Source organism: Cherax quadricarinatus, chromosome 19, assembly GCF_038502225.1.
Source record: "Cherax quadricarinatus isolate ZL_2023a chromosome 19, ASM3850222v1, whole genome shotgun sequence".
Taxonomy (NCBI): Eukaryota; Metazoa; Arthropoda; class Malacostraca; order Decapoda; family Parastacidae; genus Cherax; species Cherax quadricarinatus.
Genome location: NC_091310.1, coordinates 2,463,218 through 2,476,585, shown reverse-complemented (window position 1 = coordinate 2,476,585; position 13,368 = coordinate 2,463,218). Strand labels below are relative to the sequence as shown.

General features: G+C 41.4%; 1 protein-coding gene across 1 annotated transcript in view; it reads right to left on the bottom strand.

Moving 5' to 3' along the window:
* The window catches only part of LOC128688202 (cell adhesion molecule Dscam2-like), a 297,471-nt gene that overhangs the window by 130,942 nt on the left and 153,161 nt on the right, over positions 1–13,368 (bottom strand). The window lies entirely within an intron of this gene.

Sequence of the window (13,368 nt, the reverse complement as noted above, 5' to 3'; positions counted from 1 at the left end):
GCTGGAAAGGGATAGGAAATATAAGTATCGAGAAGGTGCTCCTGTGCAGATGGTGTCTTCAGCCCTAGCCCACGCAGGGATGTTTACAGGCGGATCTAGAGCCGGCAGGACCGAAGACTGCTTCACTGAGATGACCAGAGACGAGGGCCATCTCGGGGCAAGAAATTGAAAAGGCAATGAGCCCATATTTTTCAAAAAGGAAAAGCTGGTATTGACGAGTGCCAAGTGGTGCCTGTTAAAACCTATAGGGATACGGGGAGTTACTTGACATTGTTAAAAAGGGAATCCTCTCTTTGTCTGACCGCACTTATACCAAGATAGATGCACTTCTGGAGGCTTATGGAGGAGCCGTTTCTAGAGTTCCCCTCCATAGGATATACCTAGACCTGGGTTGCTATAAAGGATATGAGACTGTCGGTATATCAGATGAAGGATTTCCTATTAAGTCTGCTGACCTACTGATAGGAAATGACCTAAGCTACAGAAGGAATCAAGAAAGAACCTCTGGTGATAGAAAATACCTCGGGAGAGGACTACGTGATTGAGGCTCATAGGAAGGACCTATCATTATTTCCGCTGGGAGTTGTCACTAGGTCCATGGCAACGACCAGGTTAACTCCCTGAATCAACAGAGGAGGAAGAGGACAAAGCTGATCTGGGTTTGAACCTATTGTTTAGTGCGACCCACTGGCCCAATGAGGCGACGTCTGTGTCTGCAGGGCTAGAATCAACTTTAGATTCTTTAGGTGCTAAAAAGTTTAGACCTGAAGATCTAATCCAAGCACAGATGGAAGACCCCTCGTTGGAGAAAGTAAGAAAGCTGTTGATAACGGAAGAAGAGGCCGAGAAACTAGAGGACTGTGTTTATTCTAGTAGGGGTATACTTATGAAGAAATCCACCAGAAGACATTCTCTAGGGCACCTTTTGCCAAGGCCAGCATGTATTAATCCTGCCTAGGATTTATCGTGAGCTTGCATTGAAGGTCGCCCATAATAGTCCAATGGAAGGACATCTAGGAGTAAGGAAAACTATGGTAAAGTTGTCAAAATACTTTTTTTTGGCCTAGAATGCGGGAAACCGTGGTGGAACATCTTCGCAGTTGCCGGGTCTGTCAGACCATCGGTAAACCTGCTCATACCCCACCTCCAGCTCCTCTCTGTCCTATCACCTCAGATGGCGAGCCTTTTTCCCGTTTAATCATCGATTGCGTAGGTCCACTCCCCAGGACCAAGGCGGGGAAACAGTACCTATTCACTATAATGGATTCTGCCACCCGTTACCCCGAAGCCATTCCCATGAGGAAAATAAATGCTCGCGCAATAGTCCGTGCTTTAATAAAGTTTTTCTCACAGGTAGGGCTGCCTCCTGAGATCCAGTCTGATCAAGGATCAAACTTCACTTCAAAAATCTTCAAGGAGGCCATGTCACGCCTTGGTGTAAGATCTATCCTCGCATGAGCCTATAGGCCCCAGTCCCAAGGAGCATTGGAACGGTTTCATCAAACATTGAAGGTGATGATGCGTTCCTACTGTGAACAATTCAGTAAAGACTGGGACGAGGGCATTCCTTTCCTTCTCCTGGCCGTAAGGGAAAGCGAGCAGGAAAGTCTAGGGTATAGCCCTTTTGAGTTGATATATAGTTATACGGTACATGGACCCCTCGCAGTATTGAAAGATGTATGGACCGGAAGACTTACTCCGTCAGTTCAGGTATGCCCGGCTTTGATGCAGGAACACCTCACTTTCACGAGGAACCTAGCCGCAGAGAACTTGAAGAAAGCCCAGGCTAAAATGAAACTACGACATGATGAACATGCGGCCTCTCGCTCTTTCAACATCGGAGATAAAGTATTGGCTCAAAAATTCATGCCCGGACATGCACTGAAACCAAGATATGAGGGACCTTTGGAAGTCATTAAAAACAAGTGAAGTGAATTACCTTGTTCGTACCCCAGGAAAAAGAAATCAGACCATACATACCATGTTAACCAATTGAAGAAATATTATGGAGGGTTAGCCCCGACCGCTGCCATTCTTCTAAAGTCCCAGCAAGAAGCAGAGGATTTGGAGGACTGCTCTAAAGGAATAGAAGTCCGTCTTAGAAACACTCAAGTTCTACGATCCCTGGACGATTTTTTAAAAGATCTGGCCTGTGACAGAGCCAAAGAAGTGAAAATGTGATTTTGAAGTACCCATCATTGTTTGGCGATATACCTAAGCGTTGCACGTTGGGGACACACGACGTGGATGTCCAAGGAGCTGCACCCATCAAGCAGTCCCCTTATCGCTTAAGCCCTATTAAACACCAAGCTCTAAAGGAGGAAATCGACTTTTGCTGACCCATGGACTAATTGAACGAAGCAAAGCCCATGGGCCTCACCTTGTGTGTTAGTCCCAAAGTCAGATGGAACCTATCGTATGTGTACGGATTATAGAAAGGTGAATTCCGTCACAGTTCCTGATGGTTACCCTTGCCTAGGGTAGATGATTTAATCGATATGGTTGCCGGAGCCAAGTATGTGAGCCGGCTGGACTTACTGCGAGGCTACTATCAAGTGCCCCTGACGGACCGAGCTCAGGGCATATCAGCATTTACAGTGCATGGAGGCTTGTTCAACTACTTGGTTACCCCATTCGGGTTGTGCAACGCAGCATCCACGTTCCAGCGACTTATGAATGACCTTACTTATAACCTTGAGGGGGTTGAAGCCTACCTCGACGACCTAGTAGTCTTTAGTGAAGAGTGGAGTTCACATTTAGTCCGTCTGGAGGCTCTTTTTAAGAAATTAGATGCTTATAATTTTACCATCAATTTGTCCAAATGCAAATTTGGACAAGCAATGATTAAGTATTTAGGCTTCAATATAGGTCAGGGGACGGTGGCACCCATCAATGCAAAAGTGAGAGCCATTGTAGACTTTCCTATACCAAGAGACAGAAAAGGGGTGCAGAGATTTTTGGGAATGGCTGGGTATTATAGAAGATTCTGCCCTAACTTTTCACACATAGCCGCCCCCCCTTTTCGCGCTAACTAGTTCTAAAATTAAATTCGCTTGGTCTGAGGAATGTAATATGGCTTTTAATAGGTTAAAGCGATTACTGAACTCTTCTCCAGTATTGAAAAGCCCTGATTTTAACTTTCCCTTCCTGTTACATATAGATGCCAGCAGTTATGCTGTTGGGTCAGTACTACTGCAGTCCTCCCACTCCTCTGATATTTTACATCCGATATGTTATTATTCCTCCACCTTAAAGCCACACCAAAAGAATTATGCAACCGTAGAAAAAGAAGCTCTAGCCCTGGTTATCTCTCTCGAGCATTTTGAAGTTTACTTGGGAACATCACCTCATCAGATTACAGTATACTCAGATCACAACCCTTTGACGTTCATTAATACCATGAAGGCTAAGAATGCCAGAATACAGAGGTGGGCCCTTAGAATTCAACCTTTTTCTATTAAAATCCTACATATAAAGGGCAAACATAATGTAATTGCGGATGCTTTGTCCCGCCCTTAAACCAGTTGCACCAATATGCCCTTGTTCTAACTTACACCTAATATTTCCTTTTTTGCCTACAGTTATGTGAATGAGTGGTACTGTTTACAGTTTAGTTATGGAGGATGAAGCTTGGAGACCAGTTGCTGTGTCCTTACATTTCACTTCGTGTCACCCAAGGCAAAGAAAGAAAACCCAATTCTGTTGAGGCAGATGTCTGTCGTCTCAACAATATCCTCCTTGAATACCTTCAGAACACAAGAAGATTGTCTGGGACAAATTGGCGGTGAAATGTATCAGTCTTGCTATATTGGTATTTCAGTTCTTCCACTGTATCTAAAAGATTCAGGATTATTTGTGTCCTATTGACAGTGCGACATTTGGTCGTGGGAAGGGGGATGTTACACCCTTTTGTTCATTTTAAGTACTGTTTATCACAATGGTATACTTTTACATGTTATTTTTGCTATTTCATTTAATATTATATTCAGGAGTAATTCCATTAGTAGCTAAAATGGATTTACTCGACTTTATAATATTATCTGGTCGTATTACTTAGCTTTGTATTTAGGTAGGTCGTTTAGTGTCAACTGCTGGTGACCTGGCCAAGCACCAGTAGGTGTTTCGAGCTGCTCAACCCCTGTTCCGACTGAGACAAAGTGGGCTGGTAAAGCCTCACAGAGTTCAGTTCATACCTTCCTTTGGACCAGGAAGGGTCGAGGGAAGTATCCACCTCTAAACCACCATTTGCCTCCCTAGAAAATCCCAGGAATTTTCGGGAGCTTACTGCTAAGACTTATCTCGTTTGGAGAAGGTGGTTGAGAAGCTCTTAGAGAAAGTGAAGCCAAGTGAGCAAGCCTCTGTAGTGTATGAGGACTTATTGTAAAGTGAACCCTATCATAGGAAATCTATTAATGTGTTAGAGTTTTTAGGCAACGCCTGTGCAGGTGCCTATACTAATATTTCGTGACTCACTCAGAACCATTTGTAAATACTAAACCCAGTACTGTGTTGTTTTAATGAGGAATGGTAAAAGTATTCTACTCATAGTGCAAAATATGAGAAGGTGAATTTAAGTGATTATTATGATTATTAATAAATTAAATAGAAACTAAGAAAATTCCTTTTCCTCTGAAGTGAGTACCTAGACGTACTAAGTTTTGTTACGAAAAGCACTATAACTCAGGGTCCAACTTACTATGTTCGTAACACTCTCTCTCTCTCTCTCTCTTTCTCTCACTCTCTCTCTCTCTCTCTCTCTCTCTCTCTCTCTCTCTCACTCTCACTCTCACTCTCTCTCTCTCTCTCTCTCTCTCTCTCTCTCTCTCTCTCACTCTCACTCTCACTCTCTCTCTCTCTCTCTCTCTCTCTCTCACTCTCACTCTCACTCTCACTCTCACTCTCACTCTCACTCTCACTCTCACTCTCACTCTCACTCTCTCTCTCTCTCTCTCTCTCTCTCTCTCTCTCTCTCTCTCTCTCCCTCTCCCTCTCCCTCTCCCTCTCCCTCTCCCTCTCCCTCTCCCTCTCCCTCTCTCTCTCTCTCTCTCTCTCTCTCTCTCTCTCTATCTCGTCAGTACTTCCATTTTTTAACATATTTCGTTTTAATGTTTGTGATCTTAATAATCATCTTTTTTTTGTATCTGTGACTCTAGCTCTTGGCCTCGTTCTCTCCTTTCTTCATTCATCTACATTATTTTGCATCAGTATTTTAGTGAAAGTAACTGATAAATACACTGCTAGAGGTCATAGTTGTCTGTTCATAATAACACCCAAAAGTTAACACAGAAAAACTGGTATTAATAATTTTTTGATGTTAGAACTCAGTTCAAAATGAAATGTTTTCTTTGGTTATCCTTAGTTACTTTCTCTCTGAATAAATTCTCAGCATCAAGGTTTTTCAGAAACACTGCTATGTCTAACCATACCACGGGCCGGGATAAAACCCGCGGTCATAGAGTCCCAAAACTCCAGACCGTCGCGTTAGCCACTGGGCCAGCTAGCCACAATAAGATTCGTCCAACTAGGTATATTTCTACACCATAGGAAGGTTAGCATGGGCAGCACTGGTGTAGAAATATACCTAGTTGGACGAATCTTATTGTGGCTAGCTGGCCCAGTGGCTAACGCGACGGTCTGGAGTTTTGAGACTCTATGACCGCGGGTTTTATCCCCACCCGTGGTATGGTTTGTTTGCAATCGTGTCAATACGATTTCGAGTCATGCTATGTTTTCATAAGCCGATGATGCAACATGGAGAGGAACTTGCAGCCCAGCTGGGGCCAGGCAGTGCTAAGATCCATGACTTTGCTGATTTATACAAAAAATAACCAGTACATAGGAGAAAGAAGCTTAAGATGATGTTTCGGCCGTCATTGTGATTAGGTAAAGTAAAAGGACGCAAGTGCAAATAATGTGACATTTTTATTGTGGCAACGTCTCGCTCTCCAGGAGCTTTGTCAAGCCGTTACAAACAGTACATGGACACAGCAAGAAACCTCGACACTCGCTTCAATGAACACATTTATGCATGTAGGAACGATAACATGAACAACGCCTTGTAGATGAATGGTTCAAAGAACCGACACGTTGTTAAATTAGACACATGCGCAACTCTTGAGTATCTTTATTGAGGAAACGTTTCGCCACACAGTGGCTTCATCAGTCCATACAAAGGATAAACTTGAAGAACAGGAGGAGAATGAGGTAATCAGTCCCTCAACCTTGAGTCAATGTGGTCAGTCCATCAATCTTGAATAGAATACGGCATATGGGCGGAGAAGCAGCTTATAAACCGTAGACAGGAGAGGTGCAGCAGTCGTAGGTGGTGTCATATTTGTCCAATGTGGAAGTAGGTCGTGCCCAAGGGTTAGGCAAGCGAAGAATTCCCAAAGTATTAAGATCCCAAGAAGTTGCAGTGTCTGACAGGATTGTAGATGACACTGCAACTTCTTGGGATCTTAATACTTGGGAATTCCTCGCTTGCCTAACCCTTGGGCACGACCTACTTCCACATTGGGCAAATGTGAGACCACCTACGACTGCTGCACCTCTCCTGCCATACGGTTTATAAGCTGCTTCTCCGCTCATATGCCGTATTCTATTCAAGATTGATGGACTGACCTCATCGACTACCTCATTCTCCTCCTGTTCTTCAAGTTTATCCTTTATATGGACTGATGAAGCCACTGTGTGGCGAAACGTTTCTTCAATAAAGATACCCAAGAGTTGCACATGTGTCTAATTTAACAACATGAACAACGCCTGTGTACAACACCGAAATTCCACCAATCATCTCATGAAATTCAGAGACGCCCAAATAGTGATCAAAGAAACGAATTTCCGCAGACGCAAGTGTCTTGAATCTTCACTAATAGCTGTTTCTAATACAATTAAACAAAACAAAGGCAGCTTCACCATCTCCGAAGTCTTAGCAAGAATCCTCCTGAAAACAGTAAACCCTGCCATCACGTAGTCTCTCCTGTTATACTACACAAAGCACATTACAGAGAGTGAACACTGAAACAAGCTGCCTCTATCCAGCCTTCAATAGAAATATTTGTCTAACCTATTTTTATGTTTCCCAAGTAATAGCTTTTATATCCTTTACTCATGTGCAAGTTAATTGTTCTGACATATTGTATTACTACTACTACTACTACAACTTATGTCACTACAACTACTACTACAACTTATGTCACTACTACTACTACTACAACTTATGTCACTACTACTACTACTACAACTTATGTCACTACTACTAATACTACAACTTATATCATTACTACTACTACTACTACCACTAGTATTGCACCTCACTCTGAGCCTATATATACCCTCTGTGTCCATGTACTGTTTGTAGCGGCTTGACAAAGCTCCTGGAGAGCGAAACGTTGCCACAATAAAATGTCACATTAGTTGCAATTGTGTCCTTTTACTTTACAGGATGATGATAGGTGGACGGAAGTGTGTCGCTCTAACTCATTGACAAGTTATGAAAGTCCAAGCGAAGTTCTTTTCGTATTATTCTTGGTAGAAGCAGCAGTCTTCACAGATCCTGGTCCACTTATGTCTTTGCCTATCTCTCTTCACCTAGCAGTTAGACGTTGCCTATGGATCTGCATCCTGGTGGTGGACATTTCTCTAATAAGAGGGACCACGCTTCAGGATCCACGCTTCAGTGATCACGCTTCAAGGATCACGCTTCAGGGACCACGCTTCAAGGACCACGCTTTTTCTCATGGACTTTATTTTTGGAATTATATTTTTAGAATTTCTACATGGTGAAGTGGAGCAGAATTCTTCCTCCGCAAGTCACGCGTGTCGTAAGAGGCGACTAAACTGCCGGAAGAAAGCGGCTAGTAACCACTTCTCCTGTACAAATTACCAAATTTTTGAAGAGAAACTTTCGTTTTTCGTTTTAGGTCACCCTGCCTCGGTGGAATGCAGCCGGTTTCTTGAAATTAAAAACAAAAAAACTAATGCTTGACTGCTCCGGTTAGTAATCTACTCCTTTCTTGAAATCATATGGTTTTGCAAATTTATTAGTTATATTATGCATGTGAAGACTATTGGGAGGTGTTGATAAATTAGACACATGTGCAACTCTTGGGAATCTTTATTGAGGAAACGTTTCGCCACACAGTGGCTTCATCAGTCCATACGTAGGAGAAACTTGAAGAACAGGAGGAGAATGAGGTAATCAGTCCCTCAACCTTGAGTCGATGTATTCAAGATTGATGGACTGAACACATCGACTCAAGGTTGAGGGACTGATTACCTCATTCTCCTCCTGTTCTTCAAGTTTCTCCTACGTATGGACTGATGAAGCCACTGTGTGGCGAAACGTTTCCTCAATAAAGATACCCAAGAGTTGCACATGTGTCTAATTTATCAACATGTCGGTTCTCTGAACCATTCATCTACAAAACTATTGGGAGGTGAACTCTACAGGTGCACTATAACTCCACTGTCTACAATGCTACAATGCCTGTGACTTGTTTCTGACAGTCATGGAATTAGGAGCTGTTGCTACCAGCACCACCTTCCTTCCGTTTCCTCCTCACATTTCCATTATGTGTCCTTTTATTTTTAATTAATTTCTACTCACCTGCTTCATCGCTATTAACATCTATTTCTCTCACAAATCACGTTAGTGATAGATGTACGTACCTCTCTTCCTGCTGCTGTTACCGATCAGTGCTAGTCATCAGGATGTACCTACAGATGTTACGTAGTTGGTTCTTGAAGAACAATAAGGTGCTCATGGCCTGGAACGCAGAGCTTTCGCTTCACACGCTGAGAGTCCGGGTTCGATTCCAGGCGAGGGTGGAAACATTGGGTCTGTTTCCTAACACTCGTTGTCCATGTTCACCCATCAGTTCAAAATGGGTACCTGGGTGTTAGTCGACTGGTGTGGGTCGCATCCTGGGACATAATTGACCTAATTTGCCGAAATTCTCTGCATAACAAGGGGCTTTCTGTAGAGAAGTAAGTTATTGATGTCAGCTATGGTCGGTATACCTTGTTCATGTACTTGTAGAAATAAACTATTATTATTATTATTATTATTATTATTATTGTTATATTATTATTATTATACTGTCCACCAATATCTATCTCAGGGTCTGTTCGTATCTTTGCAGCATAAGTACTGAGAGATGTGGAGATAACTTCCAAACTTGTATTTTTCTGGGATAACTTCCCTGAGTATTTCAAATGTCTGAATTACTGAGCGTCGGTGACCATATTTGTATGTTTTGTTTAATCTTCTAACGTCTATAAAACATTCAAATGTCAAAAGACTATCTTACTAAATTTCCTGTCAGCTCCTTAACATGATTTCTCATTTTCAAAAGAGTATCAACTGTGTTAGAGACCTCCGATTTAATTTCTAAAAAACTTAGGAACACTACCATTAATTTTATTGACCTCTTCAGCCAAAATCGTCTCCATCTTAATTGGTGTCACATTCTTATGTGATCCTGTGACAAGTTTAACACCTAGTAATTAATCCACAACATCATTAACAAAACCAATTTCGTCTCAGCTTTCGACTGTAACTTTTTTCAGGGCCACGCCTCCATGAAAAGTCTTTATTTAATTAGTAAGGTTTTGGTTAACTTAATTCCTTAATGAGAGTAAAATTAGTGGATACCACATATTTCACAGGTAAAGCATTTCTTGCTTAATTTACAAATCATCGTTAACTGTTTATTTCTAAGACATTCACTATTGTCACTAAACTACCACATTTGCCCTGAAATAAACACGATACTTCCCCAGATCAGACAAGTATAGAAGCGTATAAAAACTGAACATGTAAAGTCTCTATGTATTAGTAGCACTAAATAACACGTATCAGTTATGTATCACTAAAGTTTTCACAGACATTCATGTTGACTTGATTATTATATCTGTGACACGTTAGACATTCTTCAGTGAGGTGACACAGCGCGTCTCGTCTCACGCAGCAAGATGTGGTATAAACCTTGGTAATAAATACCGACAATTGGTTTAGAAGAACACGTAAGCAAACACTAGGACATATTTATTAGAAAACTTTTCGGTCCTGAGACCCTGATCACTTCTAAATGTTCTAGTGTTTTGTGACGTGTTTTTCTAAGCTAAAAGTAGATGTACAAGACTTGCCAGCAAAGTCACCACTGATTTTGATGTATTAGTAAAGACGTACTACTGAAGTGGTTGCATTAGTGTTAACGTACCACTGAAGTAGTTGTATTAGTGTTAACGTACCACTGAAGTGGTTGTATTAGTGTTAACGTACCATTGAAGTGGTTCTATTAGTGTTAACGTACCACTGAAGTGGTTGTATTAGTGTTAACGTACCACTGAAGTGGTTGTATTAGTGTTAACGTACCACTGAAGTTGTTGTATCAGTGTTAACGTACTACTGAAGTGGTTGTATCAGTGTTAACGTACCACTGAAGTGGTTGTATTAGTGTTAACGTACCACTGAAGTGGTTGTATTAGTGTTAACGTACCACTGAAGTGGTTGTATTAGTGTTAACGTACCACTGAAGTGGTTGTATTAGTGTTAACGTACCACTGAAGTGGTTGTATTAGTGTTAACGTACCACTGAAGTGGTTGTATTAGTGTTAACGTACCACTGAAGTGGTTGTATTAGTGTTAACGTACCACTGAAGTGGTTGTATTAGTGTTAACGTACCACTGAAGTGGTTGTATTAGTGTTAACGTACCACTGAAGTGGTTGTATTAGTGTTAACGTACCACTGAAGTGGTTGTATTAGTGTTAACGTACCACTGAAGTGGTTGTATTAGTGTTAACGTACCATTGAAGTGGTTGTATTAGTGTTAACGTACCACTGAAGTGGTTGTATTAGTGTTAACGTACCACTGAAGTGGTTGTATTAGTGTTAACGTACCACTGAAGTGGTTGTATTAGTGTTAACGTACCACTGAAGTGGTTGTATTAGTGTTAACGTACCACTGAAGTGGTTGTATTAGTGTTAACGTACCACTGAAGTGGTTGTATTAGTGTTAACGTACCACTGAAGTGGTTGTATTAGTGTTAACGTACCACTGAAGTGGTTGTATTAGTGTTAACGTACCACTGAAGTGGTTGTATTAGTGTTAACGTACCACTGAAGTGGTTGTATCACTGTTAACGTACCAATGAAGTGGTTGTATCACTGTTAACATACCACTGAAGTGGTTGTATTAGTGTTAACGTACCACTGAAGTGGTTGTATTAGTGTTAACGTACCACTGAAGTGGTTGTATTAGTGTTAACGTACCACTGAAGTGGTTGTATTAGTGTTAACGTACCACTGAAGTGGTTGTATTAGTGTTAACGTACCACTGAAGTGGTTGTATCACTGTTAACGTACCACTGAAGTGGTTGTATTAGTGTTAACGTACCACTGAAGTGGTTGTATTAGTGTTAACGTACCACTGAAGTGGTTGTATTAGTGTTAACGTACCACTGAAGTGGTTGTATTAGTGTTAACGTACCACTGAAGTGGTTGTATCACTGTTAACGTACCAATGAAGTGGTTGTATCACTGTTAACGTACCACTGAAGTGGTTGTATCACTGTTAACGTACCACTGAAGTGGTTGTATTAGTGTTAACGTACCACTGAAGTGGTTGTATCACTGTTAACGTAGCACTGAAGTGGTTGTATTAGTGTTAACGTACCACTGAAGTGGTTGTATTAGTGTTAACGTACCACTGAAGTGGTTGTATTAGTGTTAACGTACCACTGAAGTGGTTGTATTAGTGTTAACGTACCACTGAAGTGGTTGTATTAGTGTTAACGTACCACTGAAGTGGTTGTATTAGTGTTAACGTACCACTGAAGTGGTTGTATTAGTGTTAACGTACCACTGAAGTGGTTGTATTAGTGTTAACGTACCACTGAAGTGGTTGTATTAGTGTTAACGTACCACTGAAGTGGTTGTATTAGTGTTAACGTACCACTGAAGTGGTTGTATTAGTGTTAACGTACCACTGAAGTGGTTGTATTAGTGTTAACGTACCACTGAAGTGGTTGTATTAGTGTTAACGTACCACTGAAGTGGTTGTATTAGTGTTAACGTACCACTGAAGTGGTTGTATTAGTGTTAACGTACCACTGAAGTGGTTGTATTAGTGTTAACGTACCACTGAAGTGGTTGTATTAGTGTTAACGTACCACTGAAGTGGTTGTATTAGTGTTAACGTACCACTGAAGTGGTTGTATTAGTGTTAACGTACCACTGAAGTGGTTGTATTAGTGTTAACGTACCACTGAAGTGGTTGTATTAGTGTTAACGTACCACTGAAGTGGTTGTATTAGTGTTAACGTACCACTGAAGTGGTTGTATCACTGTTAACGTACCAATGAAGTGGTTGTATCACTGTTAACATACCACTGAAGTGGTTGTATTAGTGTTAACGTACCACTGAAGTGGTTGTATTAGTGTTAACGTACCACTGAAGTGGTTGTATTAGTGTTAACGTACCACTGAAGTGGTTCTATTAGTGTTAACGTACCACTGAAGTGGTTGCATTAGTGTTAACGTACCACTGAAGTGGTTGTATCACTGTTAACGTACCACTGAAGTGGTTGTATTAGTGTTAACGTACCACTGAAGTGGTTGTATTAGTGTTAACGTACCACTGAAGTGGTTGTATTAGTGTTAACGTACCACTGAAGTGGTTGTATTAGTGTTAACGTACCACTGAAGTGGTTGTATCACTGTTAACGTACCAATGAAGTGGTTGTATCACTGTTAACGTACCACTGAAGTGGTTGTATCACTGTTAACGTACCACTGAAGTGGTTGTATTAGTGTTAACGTACCACTGAAGTGGTTGTATTAGTGTTAACGTACCACTGAAGTGGTTGTATCACTGTTAACGTACCACTGAAGTGGTTGTATTAGTGTTAACGTACCACTGAAGTGGTTGTATTAGTGTTAACTTACCACTGAAGTGGTTGTATCACTGTTAACGTAGCACTGAAGTGGTTGTATCACTGTTAACGTACCACTGAAGTGGTTGTATCACTGTTAACGTACCACTGAAGTGGTTGTATCACTGTTAACGTACCACTGAAGTGGTTGTATCACTGTTAACGTACCACTGAAGTGGTTGTATCACTGTTAACGTACCACTGAAGTGGTTGTATCACTGTTAACGTACCACTGAAGTGGTTGTATCACTGTTAACGTACCACTGAAGTGGTTGTATCACTGTTAACGTACCACTGAAGTGGTTGTATCACTGTTAACGTACCACTGAAGTGGTTGTATCACTGTTAACGTACCACTGAAGTGGTTGTATCACTGTTAACGTACCACTGAAGTGGTTGTATCACTGTTAACGTACCACTGAAGTGGTTG